Source organism: Protopterus annectens, chromosome 11.part0 (assembly GCF_019279795.1).
Source record: "Protopterus annectens isolate FY-2018-M chromosome 11.part0, PAN1.0, whole genome shotgun sequence".
In the NCBI taxonomy this organism is placed as follows: domain Eukaryota; kingdom Metazoa; phylum Chordata; order Ceratodontiformes; family Protopteridae; genus Protopterus; species Protopterus annectens.
In genome coordinates, this window is record NC_056745.1 from 327,912,734 (window position 1) to 327,925,233 (window position 12,500).

The 12,500-nt window shown below is 43.1% G+C and overlaps 1 protein-coding gene across 1 annotated transcript in view; it reads left to right on the top strand.

Moving 5' to 3' along the window:
- The window catches only part of APPL2 (adaptor protein, phosphotyrosine interacting with PH domain and leucine zipper 2), a 1,154,621-nt gene that overhangs the window by 189,752 nt on the left and 952,369 nt on the right, over nt 1-12,500 (top strand). The window lies entirely within an intron of this gene.

Below are 12,500 nucleotides of genomic sequence, written 5' to 3' on the forward strand. Positions count from 1 at the left end.
GGCCCTCAACCAAACCATTCACTTGCCAACCTTTTATCCTAATCTACAGAACAAGGGTGAGAAAATTCTGCATTCTTTGGACATACACAGGCAGATATAAGATTCTACTTGGACAGAACTAAAGTTTTCAGAAAGACTGTGCAACTTCTAGTGTCATATGCTGCAGATGTCCTTCAAGGATGCATCTGCAGTCATCACACATGGGTTGTCCTGCCTCAGGCAGCTCTTCGGTCGGCCGGATTCCAAAGTCTGGGTCCGGCGTCGGCTGATGTCGCCCCTTCCCCGATGTCAGAGCGCCTGGGGTATAAAAGCGTCAGCCGACGCCATCTCCCTCAGTCTTTCTTGCCGCGTGGTGCCTGAAGCAGAAGCAGTTCGCAAGTGCCGGTCGGCCAGCTCCTGTAATTCAGCTAAACCAAAGACTTCAAAAGCTAAGTACCCCGTTGGGGACTCTTTCTTGCCTCAGCCGATGTCAGATAGGAATTTTTTGGGGCTAGTTTTGCTTACAAAATGTTGTCGTAGACTCCGACTTCGCATTTAATAAAGAAACGCAAGGACAAGGACCGACACAGGGTCATGTTTCGCTGAAACCGCGCCAGGCCTATCATGAAAGTGTCTCGGTTTCGGCTGAAACAGAGTCCTTAGTATTACCGTCCACCGAAACCGTACAACCGACAACCTCGGCCCCGGAGGCCACTACTGTCTCGGTTGTTGAATCTCCTTTGGAATCTGGTGTTCAGGAACCTTCCGACACCATTCCCTTAGACAAAACTACACCAGCTTGTGGTGCAGCCAGGCCTCCTGCATCCATGTCTATTAAGGCATTCTCTAGGGAAAAACCTGCTAAACACTCAAAATCTATGCCTCCCAGGGTTATCCCTCAGGGACCCACTACAGGTTCTCAGATCCTTAGTCTAGCAGAGGACCTTATTTCTTTAATTAGGGGCTCTCAGCCTCATCCGGACAGGGACTCTCAACCTTCTACAGCAAAAAGGCCCAGGGTTGAGCCCTCTGATCCCCTCTCCTCAGATGAGGCCTCTGCTGGCTCTGCCTTCTCGGACTACCAGGAGGAGGCTTTTTTGGCCTACGAGGATTCAGATGCAGAGGAATCTATCCCTTCGGCCTCCCCTCCTGAAGAACTGTCTTTTGGGGAAACTTTGCACACTATGAGGGAGCATTTCCAATGGCAGGGCCAGGAATTCTCTGATTCCAGGAAGAGATTAAGGACCTTCTTGCATTTGCCTCAGCATAGACCTTTGGCTATTCCCCCTGTTTTGAATGTCATTGATGATGTGTACTCGGAATCTAGCACAACCCCTGACACTCTCCCTCCGGCTCCTGCCAAACCTGATAGGTACTACAGGGTCCCGGAATCACATCTTTTCCTTTACAAGGCCCACACTGCTGATCCAGAGACTATTTCCCAGGCCCCTAAAGGGGTTACAGCTGCCACTACAAAAAATCCACTCCCCTCTGAAAGGGAGTCAAGGGCTTTAGAGCGATGGGGTAAAAAAGTGTATACTTCTGCTACCCTTGCTATGAGGGCTTTAAACTGTCAATTTCATATGATACAGTGCAATTTCACAGGGAAAGGCTCTCTCAAAACAGACCATTTCTAAATGGATAGGCCATTGCATCCGTCTCTGCTATTTTCAACATGGCAAATCAGTGCCTAAGGACATTAGGCCTCATTCCACCAGAGAAGCAGCCACTTCAGCAGCCTTCCTCAGAGGAGTACCTACCAAAGATATCTTAGCGGCTGCAACTTGGAGTTTAGTGCACACCTTCACAAAGCACTACCACTTACCTCTCTATTCTTAGTCCAGAGCAGGCTTTGCCACTGCAGTTCTGCTGGGCCTCTAGTCTCTCCAAATCCTATTTAGACCAGCCACCCTACCTCAGCTTTGGGATTCAACCCAAGAGTAATGACTGCAACAGTGAAACATGATGAACATAGTACAGTTGTGTACCTACCATAAATGTAGATGCTCGAGTGTATTCACTGTTGCAGTCCAGGTTACCCACCCACCATCCCCCCTTTCCTTTGTGGGACTTATCTACACTTCTCTATCCTATACAACCTTTTTTGGTGTATTTGCTTGTAGATGAAGGACATGTTATTTTTGTGAATGTATTTTTACTGGCATATTCTTTCAGCCTTCCAATTTATGGGCACCTGACATCTGGAGCAAGAAAACTGAAGAAAATGGCATTGGCTGCTTCTTTTATACCCCTGGCACACTGACGTCGGGGAAGAGGCGACAGCAACCAGCGCCAGACCTAGACTTTGGAATCTGGCCGACTGCGGGTAGCCTGCCAGCAGGATAACCCAAGAGTAATGACTGCAACAGTGAATACACTCGAACATCTACATTTATGGTAGGTACACAACTGTACTTTTGGTCGACAACTGTTTAATCGACCCTATTTGCATTCAGGATCAACAAACCCCTTTTCCCCGGGGATTGTGCAATCTCAGAGTTAGAATATATAATTAGCAAGGGTTTGGGCTTGCAGAGGAGCTTGCCTCCCTGCAAGAAACAATGCTTTATTTGTTTTGTATTTTTCTTTTTCAGTTTTGCATGAGCTTAGAATTAATTCACAGTGCATGCATAGTAGCATGTCAACACACATAATGTCGATCAATTTAGTTTACGTTATACATGTCAACAAAAGTGGTATTCAGTGGATTTAAATAGATCTCTCTCTCTCTCTCTCTATGTATGTATGTATGTATGTATGTATATATATATTTATTTATGTATATATATATATATATATATATATATGTGTGTGTGTTTGTTTGCGTGTGCGTGCGTGTGTGTGCACGTGCGCGTGTGTGCGCGTGTGTGCGCATGTGTGTGTGTGTGTGTGTGTGTGTGTGTGTGTGTGTGTGTGTGTGTGTGTGTGCGCGCACGCACACATGTATGTACATTACAATGTGGAATCACTTAGCACCTTTAAGCCAGGGGGAAATCCTGTCTCAAAACATGAATTTGCATATCATGGCTAATGGGGCTTGTGACAATAGGAGATACTGCCAGTCATGCCAGGGAGATGTAGGGCAGTAGATGTGAGACTTGTGCCAGCAGAGCTAGCTGCAATTTTGTAAATAATTGTATGTCCTTTGTATATCAACCTGATGCGTACGTATGCTTGTACTGAAAATGTATTTGTGAGCTCTGCTTGTGTTGTGTTAAAATGTATCAACAGTACACCCTGCTGAAATTAAAAGAAATGTGCATGTATTACGGCAACTGAATTGAATACACCAGCACAGCAGTGGTTGACAAGCTGATGTAAGGAATAAGGGAGATGTAAATGAGCCATTAAGTCATTAAACGTCACTCCACAGTGCTAAGGTGACGTTGCCACCCGACAACAGCCCCTAAGGCAAGACAATGTACCCAATACTTTAGTCATAGGTAACTCTATAGTCAGGCAAACTGATGTCCCACTCACCAGGCTGAACAAGGAAAAAATTAGTCAGCTGCCTGTCGGGTGCCAGGATCCGCCACATAACGCATGCACTCAAGTCACTCCACAACAAGTACAAATACAACTTTGTCATTGTCCATGCTGGAGTGAATGACTTGAGACGTACCTCCCTGGACTACATGAAAAGAGACATGGAAGAGCTCTCGGATCATGTGGCCCAGGCAGGTATGACCCTAGCCCTGAGAAGCATCCTGCCTTCACCCAGAATGATACCACAGTATAAGGACAAAATGATTGACTTCAACAATTGGCTAAGCTTCTGCTGTCATTCAAAGGGGATCCAGTCTGCCTGGGAAGACATGATCGACAAACCACAATGCTTTGCCAGAGATGGTCTGCACCTGTTACCCCTGGGATTCAGGTTACTGGCTAAAGCTCTTGCCACCCCTATAGTCCCTTTTTTAGGCAAGGTTCAAAGGACAAAACCACCACCATAACAGATACAAGCATGCAAAATCTGAAGGTAATGCTACTCAATGCTAGAAGTCTAAGCCTCAAAATGCATTCTCTCGAGGCACTCCTAAAAATGGAGAATGTCGATATCTGTGCAGTAACTGAGACCTGGTTCAAGGCTCCAGAGAGCACCCCTGGAATACCAGGCTACAACTTTTACCACACTTTTCGGCCACAAAACCAAGACCGAAACACTAAAGGTGGAGGAGTGTCCATATTCACCAAGGATATTCACACCTCCAGGCTAGTTGCCCAACACAATGCATCTGAAATTCTCCAGGTGCAACTAACACTAGGTAAGACTGCAATCCAAATTATAGCTTGCTACAGATCCCCCACCATGCCTCAAGATTCTCACTACACCTTTGTAAACATATTGGAAAATATTAAGATACAGCCAAACACCCTAATACGGGGTGATTTCAACTACCCTGCCGTTAAATGGGAAAACTACTCGGGTACCAACTCCTTTTCCCAACAGTTCCTGGAATTCATAAATTTCAACGCCCTGGGTCAACTAATCCATAGTCCCACCAGGGGCTCCAATATCCTAGACCTGGTCATTACCAACATGGGAGATAGATGCTCCACACCAGTGGTCACCCCTCATTGGTCAGGTCTGACCATAAGCAAATCACCCGTGACATCCACATTCCACCCCCACCCCTCAATAAGGAAACCTCCTTAAAAAAACTTCTCTAAAGCCAACTTCATGCTACTGAAGTCAGAAGTGACAAACTTCATGACACCCATGCAGACGGGATCTGAAAGTTCGACTGCAGAATCCTACATTAAGGCACTGTACGAGCACATCCACTCCTGCATAAATCGTGCCATCCCAAATAGAACCAAGATGCTCTCCTCCAAAAAAAAGGAAGCCAATCTGGTGGTCCCCTGCTATAAACAAAATATACAACAGAAGGAAGAAACTGTTGCAGAAAAGAGGAAAATCCCAGGATGCAAAAAACTCCCTCACCAGCATCAGTAAGAAGCCGAGATCCCTCATAAAATCCTCAAAAGCTAGTTACGAAAATAAAATTGCCAAAGATTCCAAAGACTACCACAAGGCATTGTATAGTTATGTCAAGAATCTAAATAGCAATTCTCAGATCTGCTCTGAGCTTCAACTGAATGGCATTAAATATACTGATCCCAAGGATATTGCCAATATCCTGGCAGATCAATTTAGTGCCAACATCACCCCCCTCACCCCATAAAGGGCCCATATCAACACCAAAAGATTGCCAAATTCCAGTAATCACGGACACACAGGTAGAAACAGCACTCTCCAAAGCTAAGAATACAGCATCCATGGGACAAGATGACATCCCAGGCTGTGTACTCCATGAACTACAGAATGAACTGGCACCTCACCTCAGTGTCATGATTAATCATAGCCTCACCTCAGGCTTTGTGCCCACTGAGTGGTGCACAGCTAAAGTTATCCCACTCCACAAGGCGGGGATCCACCTTGGATCCTGGGAACTATCGTCCCATCAGTCTGACGAGCCTGATCTGCAAGGGCATGGAATGCATTATCATGGAACTTCTAAACAAAGACATTGGCAACCTTCAAACACTGGACCCCACCCAGTTTGGGTTTGTGAAGGGCCGATCTTGTCTCCTGAACCTGACTGACTTCTTCTAATCAGCCTTCAGAGCTGTGGACGAGGGTAAGGCGGTCCGCACAGCCCATCTGGACCTCGCCAAGGCCTTCAACACCATCCCCCACTCTGGAATCATAGATAAACTTACTAAGCTAGGCATAAATCCCTACGTCACTCGATGGGTTGCCAACTGGCTTACTGACAGAACCCAGACTGTAAAAGTAGCCGACTCCAAATCCAGCTCCAGACAAGTGACAAGTGGAGTACCTCAGGGTTCAGTCCTGGGACCACTCTTGTTTGGCATCTACTTCTCTGAAGTACAGGCCAACACTAAGGGACTCTGGCTAACAAAGTTTCCAGATGACTGCAAACTGGGAGTCATTATTGAATCTCCAAATGATGTGGATATTCTACAAAAGGGCCTTACAGAAACAGATGCCTGGTGCCAGATCCATGGCCTCAAGCTTAATCCCAAGAAATATATAGTTATCCCCCTTTGGAAAAAAACATGTACCCTTGAATTACCACATAGGTGGCAGTACACTAAGCATCGAAAGTGTGATGAGAGACTTAGGGACACAGGTGGGCAGTGGTCTCACTTTCGATAACCACATCGCCGCAACAGTCAGGAAATCCTTCTGTGTGGCACACCTCATCACCAAGGGCTTTTCATCCAGAAAAAAGGAGGTCATTGTCCCACTGTACTCATCCCTCATTAGACCCATTATAGAGTATAATGCCCTATTTGGTATGTACCTCACAAGACATCTGCAACAGCTGGAAAGGCCACAAAAATACCTCACTAAAAGAATCACAGGCCTAAAGCAGATGCCATATGCTGACCCTCTAAAAAAAACTCCAGCTGTATTCTGTGGCATATCGTCTACTCAGAGGCGATCTCTGCTTAACATACAAGGCCATGTCAAACCCTGAGCTGTTGGACACGCTCCACTTAAAGAAATCCCAATCCCTCAGAGCCACACGCTCCGGGGATCTAAACTTTGTCATCACAATGAACAAAATATGCTGGAGAGATAGGTTCCTGACCCAGAGACTCCCCATACTCTGGAATAGACTGTCCATAGATGTCAAGCAAAGTGCCTCCTTGGCCCTCTTCGAAAGGAACCTTGATGATTGGATGGGAGATGGGAAATTCACCCTGGGGCTCATGTCAGTCACCCTGCTAGAGAGGGGTCCAGAGAAGTAAATATTGTGGGAAGAAATATCCAGGGAATTGTTATGGCTAGGCTTGTATAGGCCCTAGGGCCGATAGCCTAGTACCAACCTATGAAATAGGCCCAGAGCCACTAGGTCTGGGTGCAGCCGTTATCTGTTAGCTTTTGTAAAGAAGGTGGGAAGTGTTGTAAATGTTTTAACTCCTAGGCATTGCCATAAAAGCTCTAAATGTGTATTGTAGCAGTCTGCTAAAGTCCTGTCTCAAACTTCAGAAGGAGGTATTGTTGGAGTCTAGAGTCAGGTGACCAGACAAGGTCATTCTGCAAGTCATCTTGGATATTATATTTTACAGGGAGTAATCTCCGAGTACAGAGTATTCTGGTTGCGGCCTGACTAGAAAGACTGTTTACATATTTCATCTTCCCTTCCCCAAGTAAGTAACTTAACTAGGGAACAGTAAAATTCTCTTGGATTTAGTCAGGAAAATTGTGAAGCTTAGTTTAGAGAGTGTTATTCTTCATTTTTATGGGTCTGTCCTTCACTGTTTTATTTATTATTAAATATATTTAAAACTTTTATCCTGGCAGCTTCTTATAGAGAGCATCTAATGTTTGAGAGTAGTTATATTTATTTGGTGAGACAGTGTAGGCCACTCCAGAAGGTCTAGCCATCTTGGTGGACTACTACCATTTGAATTTGTATTAGTATTACACAGTATAATTGAATCCCCTTTTAAGAGACTTATAGTAACTGACTGGTGGCAGTGACAACTACCTTGTATTCTGGGCAGGACGGGGTCACAGCCGATAAATCGGTGCCAGCCTTTCCCGGGGGGTGTGTGTGTGTGTGTGTGTGTGTGTGTGTGTGTGTGTGTGTGTGTGTGTGTGTGTGTGTGTGTGTGTGAAAATCAAATCTTAGAGTGTGTGTGTCAGCTACTTGGGGCAGGGACACGAAGCATTGGGTTCATAGAGAGGGTGCTGAAGGTCTTGGCTTGGACACTCAGCTGAGAACCTAACCCTACAGCTGTACCAGTAGGGAGTCTTACTGGGCAGCTGGAGGGAGGCATATATAGAGACTTCCAGAACCCAGGCTGTGTTCCCTGTGTATTCTTAAGGGAAATTGTACTTGATTCAGAGAGGTGTGCATCTGGAAATACTGAGTGCATCCATTTGTATTCCAAGTACATGTCCCTGTCCAGTCTCAGTGGTGAGGATTCAGGCTCCTTGATTACTGGCCCAGTGTGGGGGTGACACACAGTGGTGCCCAGGTGTCCATCACATATTGGTAACAGTAGTGGGCGTCACAGGGCTCACTTACTGTAATACCCCTTTTCAGAGAATTAAAGGAAATTGTGTATTTAAATATCTAGATCTTATAGTGCTAGACATGCTGAAGAAAAACATATAGCTTTGCTTTAATTTGCTAGTCAGTATGTGCAGTGGAGTGTGCCCTTACAATTGTTTATGAGCTTCTACTCCCAGGTTACACTGCACTTTCAATCAAAAGGGGTTCAAGTAAGAGTTGCATCACCAGCTGAACGTAATCTGGGTGGTGAAGAGCACAGCAAATCTCATCAACTTTTTTTTAATGCTTATCCTTCAAATCGACTTAGAACTGTATTTTACTGATGTTAAAGAAAACCTTATGAGTAATATCGGTATTTTGTACTTTGTATCTCAGTTATTTTCTTCCATGTTAATAAAGGTAATATAATTGATCAGCATCTGTTTGTTGTGTGAATTGCTGTACTACTTACACATTATTTACTTGTCTACTTACACAGTGATTCTTTTGTGTATTATGTATGTGTATTGTGGAGTCTGAACATCTTGCATGTGTCCACATGGGTTTTTGCCAGATACTTCAGTTTCTTACCACTTCCCAAAGATGTGCTATAGGTAAATTGGCAGTTCTCTAATACGCCTATAGGAGTGTGTACTATGTAAAAGAAAGAGAGAGTTTGTGTCATTGGGTGTGTATGTGTTTGTGTGCATGCATGCACTGGCTCGTGTGTGTGTGTGTGTGTGTGTGTGTGTGTGTGTGTGTGTGTGTGTTTATCCATGCACAGGCTCATGTGCATTTTTGTGTGTGTGTGTGTGTGTGTGTGTGTGTGTGTGTGTGTGTGTGTGTGTGTGTGTGTGTGTGTGTGCAGGTGTGCAACTCCTGTGATAAATTGGTACCCAATTCAGGATGACTTTCTAGGACTTTGAACCCACTGAGTGCTCAGATTGGCTGCAGCTAACCACTGCCTTGCATTGGTTTAAGCAGGTAATCTGAAAATGAATTATTGTATGCATATTTACTCTCCTGATTATTCATTATTTGTAATTATTGTATGCCTGTTAAGAATTTTGTAATCCTGTATACATAATGTACCTGTGTCTGTAAGGTGAGGAAAAAGGGTTTTCAGACTGGTACACTTACCTGGTTATTAAATGAAATAAATAAATAAAAATAATTTGTTACTTTATTATCATACTTTTTTGTAATGGCCTCTACAGTTGAAAGTTTGTATATTACACTCTGGTAGTTTCTAAAATCTGTTTCTCTGGGATTGGTATGTTACCATATTTATCAAATCATAAAAAAGTACAAATGTAAATGTTTACTGAATGAAGTAATAGTGCTAACGTGGAAAATCTGACAGAGGACAAGATCAAGTTGACTTCCAGATCATATGATAATATTGCAAAGTAGCAAATTTGCTGCTGTCCTAAGCATGAACTACTTTATCTTAACAATTACATGTGACAGTTTGCAGCTCAGGGCTCATAAACTTGGAATTGGACCAAAAAGCCAGCTGGAGCACAATTTAGCAGTATGATTTATTCTGTTTGTGGATTAAATGGCAGTTTTAGTGCAGAGGGTTAAGGTTATAAACTAGTAGTAAGGTTCATGCTGTAGTTGTGGATTTGATTCCCCTCGGTATGAATTCACATACTGGGTCATGGAAAATGTCATTTAACTAGACTATGCTCCAGAATTGTTCGTAAAGGGAAAGACTTGTGCTGTACTGGGTTTATCTGGTGAACAAGTAAAATCAATTAAAATTAACAAATTCAGTCTGATGCAGTAGTCACACGCTGAACAGGTGTAATTTCCATAGTACAACCTAAGCCCTCCTGTCCTTCTCTAATGTCATTAACCAACACCGAAACAGTAATGAACCTTCCTCTGCTATCTTTCTCGATCTTTCGAAAGCCTTTGATATGGTAAACCACCAAATACTCATAAATACTTTGAAATCCATCTCCCTAGAGGACCAGGCCATCCATTGGTTTCAATCCTATCTCACCGGTAGACAGCAGGCTGTCCTATGGCAGAGCAAACTATCCACCCTTTTACCCATCACCCTCGGAGTACCCCAAGGCTCCATACTAGGTCCACTATTATTTTCCATTTTCATCAATGATTTGTTTAAGGTCTTCCCAAATCTAACATGCATTCAATATGCGGATGACTCCACTTTAGTATGTTCTGACACTTCACCTACAGAGTTGCAGATTCTATCCCAAAATACTTTTTACACAGTCGAAAATTGGCTCCTTAACTGTCGTCTCATGTTAAATCCTAATAAAACCAAAGTGCTGCTTTTCTCCCCCACTCGCAGGTCTACCCCTATGAGCTTTACATTGAAATCCAACAATGGCACCGTTATTTCCCCAGATTCCTCAACCAAACTCTTAGGAATTATAATAGATAATAACCTTAAGTTTGATCTGTATATCAATAAAACTATTAAAGCAGTTAATAAAAAACTTGGCTCACTATATAGGATCAAGCCCTTCCTAACGCCATTAGCCTGAACTTTAATTGCTCATACACATCTACTCTACACCTTCCTCTGTGCTTCCCCTCTATTTACCAACTTCAGCAAAACTGACCTTAATAAACCTTCTAGCACCGACAATCACATTACTAGATTTGCTACTGATGCAGCCTACAGAAGTCATCACTGTCATGACCTAAATCTACTAGGATGGCTTGACCTGCCTTAACCTACTTCAGGTTAACCAACTAATAGTTGCACACAAGATCCTCTACCAACCAGATAATACACCCATATTTAAAAACATCATCACCCTTAGTGCACTTCGTTCATCTGAAAGATTTATAGTTCAAACTCTCAAATCCAACAACACAGCTGGAGAATCTCTATTTGCTAACTCTGTTGGCAAAACTTGGAATTCTCTTCCTGCTAATCTTACATCTGAACTCTCTCTACCTCAATTCAAGAAAAGTCTGATTCAGTACTTTAAAAAATGATGGCTATGTCCTTGTCCTAATCCAGACTAACTCTAATCATCACTCGTGTGCATATGGAGGACTTCTGCCTACACTTTGTTTCTTAACTTGTATATCCTATGATCTCCTTGGATCTACTACCAGGTTAGCCTACTAGGCATTCAATAACCTATCATTCTTAAAAAGACTGTCAAATTTTCCATCTGAGTAAAAATATAATAATTTGTTTGTGTTTATCTGTTTGTTTACATCTGTGTACAAATCTTTTTATTTGTGTTTATCTTGTGTTTTAAACGGTAAAAATGTAACAGTTTGTTGCATGTGTTTTTTGGAGCTTTTCTCCCCGGGCCTCCGCTGAAAATGGACATGTATCCATTCGGACTATCCCAGTAAACAAATGCAAAATAAAGTAAATAAATAAAATAAATAAATATAAATAAAATTAAAATACATCAGTGGGGATTTCTGATTATCTAATTTGCTGATATTACATTCAGGTTATGCAGCAAGAATGACATCAGGTAGTTACACCCTTAGAGCTTGAAATAAATCAGATTTGTCATGCAGCAACTAAGATGGTTTCCAAGTAAGTCTTAAAGCATCTTGGTATGCAGTAGAATATATTGTATAAAAACTGTTTTGTTTCCTGTTATCCTTATGAAAATGGATATCCTAATAGTAACAGCCCCTGATAGGGGTCAGGAGCTATATCTGGGAGAGCTAAATGATAAGGTCAGCACAGGCAGATAGTTTGCAGCCGAGGGTGAAATAGAGGAATGACATGCATATGGACTACACTGATGTCATTGCATACTGTGCATGGGAGGGGATTAAAAGGGCTGCAAACAGAGAAAAAAACTCCCTGCTCTACTCAAATGGCCCTCTGTTTTCTCTGCTTGTTATGAAGTTAGAGAAGGGACTCTGAGGCATGATTTATAGGATGCAAGGGACAAAAACTACATTTCAAGAAAACTGCACTTACTTGCACAAAAAGGAATGCACCTGCGTTGTGCCATGATGCTACAGGCTGCTGTTGATGTTATTCCACTGGCATGTGACATTCCGCATTGTGTGAAGTAAAGAGAGGTAGAGACTAAATCATAGAAAATAAAAGGCTAAGTCATGTGAACTTTCCTACCCTTAGACTCTAACTCCATTTTCAAGCAGGTCTAGGCCAGTCAAGCCATAGCTGAATTTGTGAATACGGGGTTATAAGAAATTCAAATTTAAGACCTGCTCCATGGCATAGAGGGATGGAGCCCTTACTATGACCCATATTACTTAAGACTGACTTTTGGCTCGAGTGCTAGAGAAGCTGATGTGGGAGGAGTGGGAAAAAATGGCTTTACCAGCTCGCCCAAACTGTGAGGAAGGGGTTTCTGTCTGAGATAAAAACAAGTCCTTGGTGATGGGGGTGTGCCATAATGGCAGACCAGATTGTTGTTAAATTTGCAGCATGTGTAGGGGTCAGAGGGAGCTGATGTTGATGTGCATGACACCACTAGCTCCACAGAGTTGGGGCAT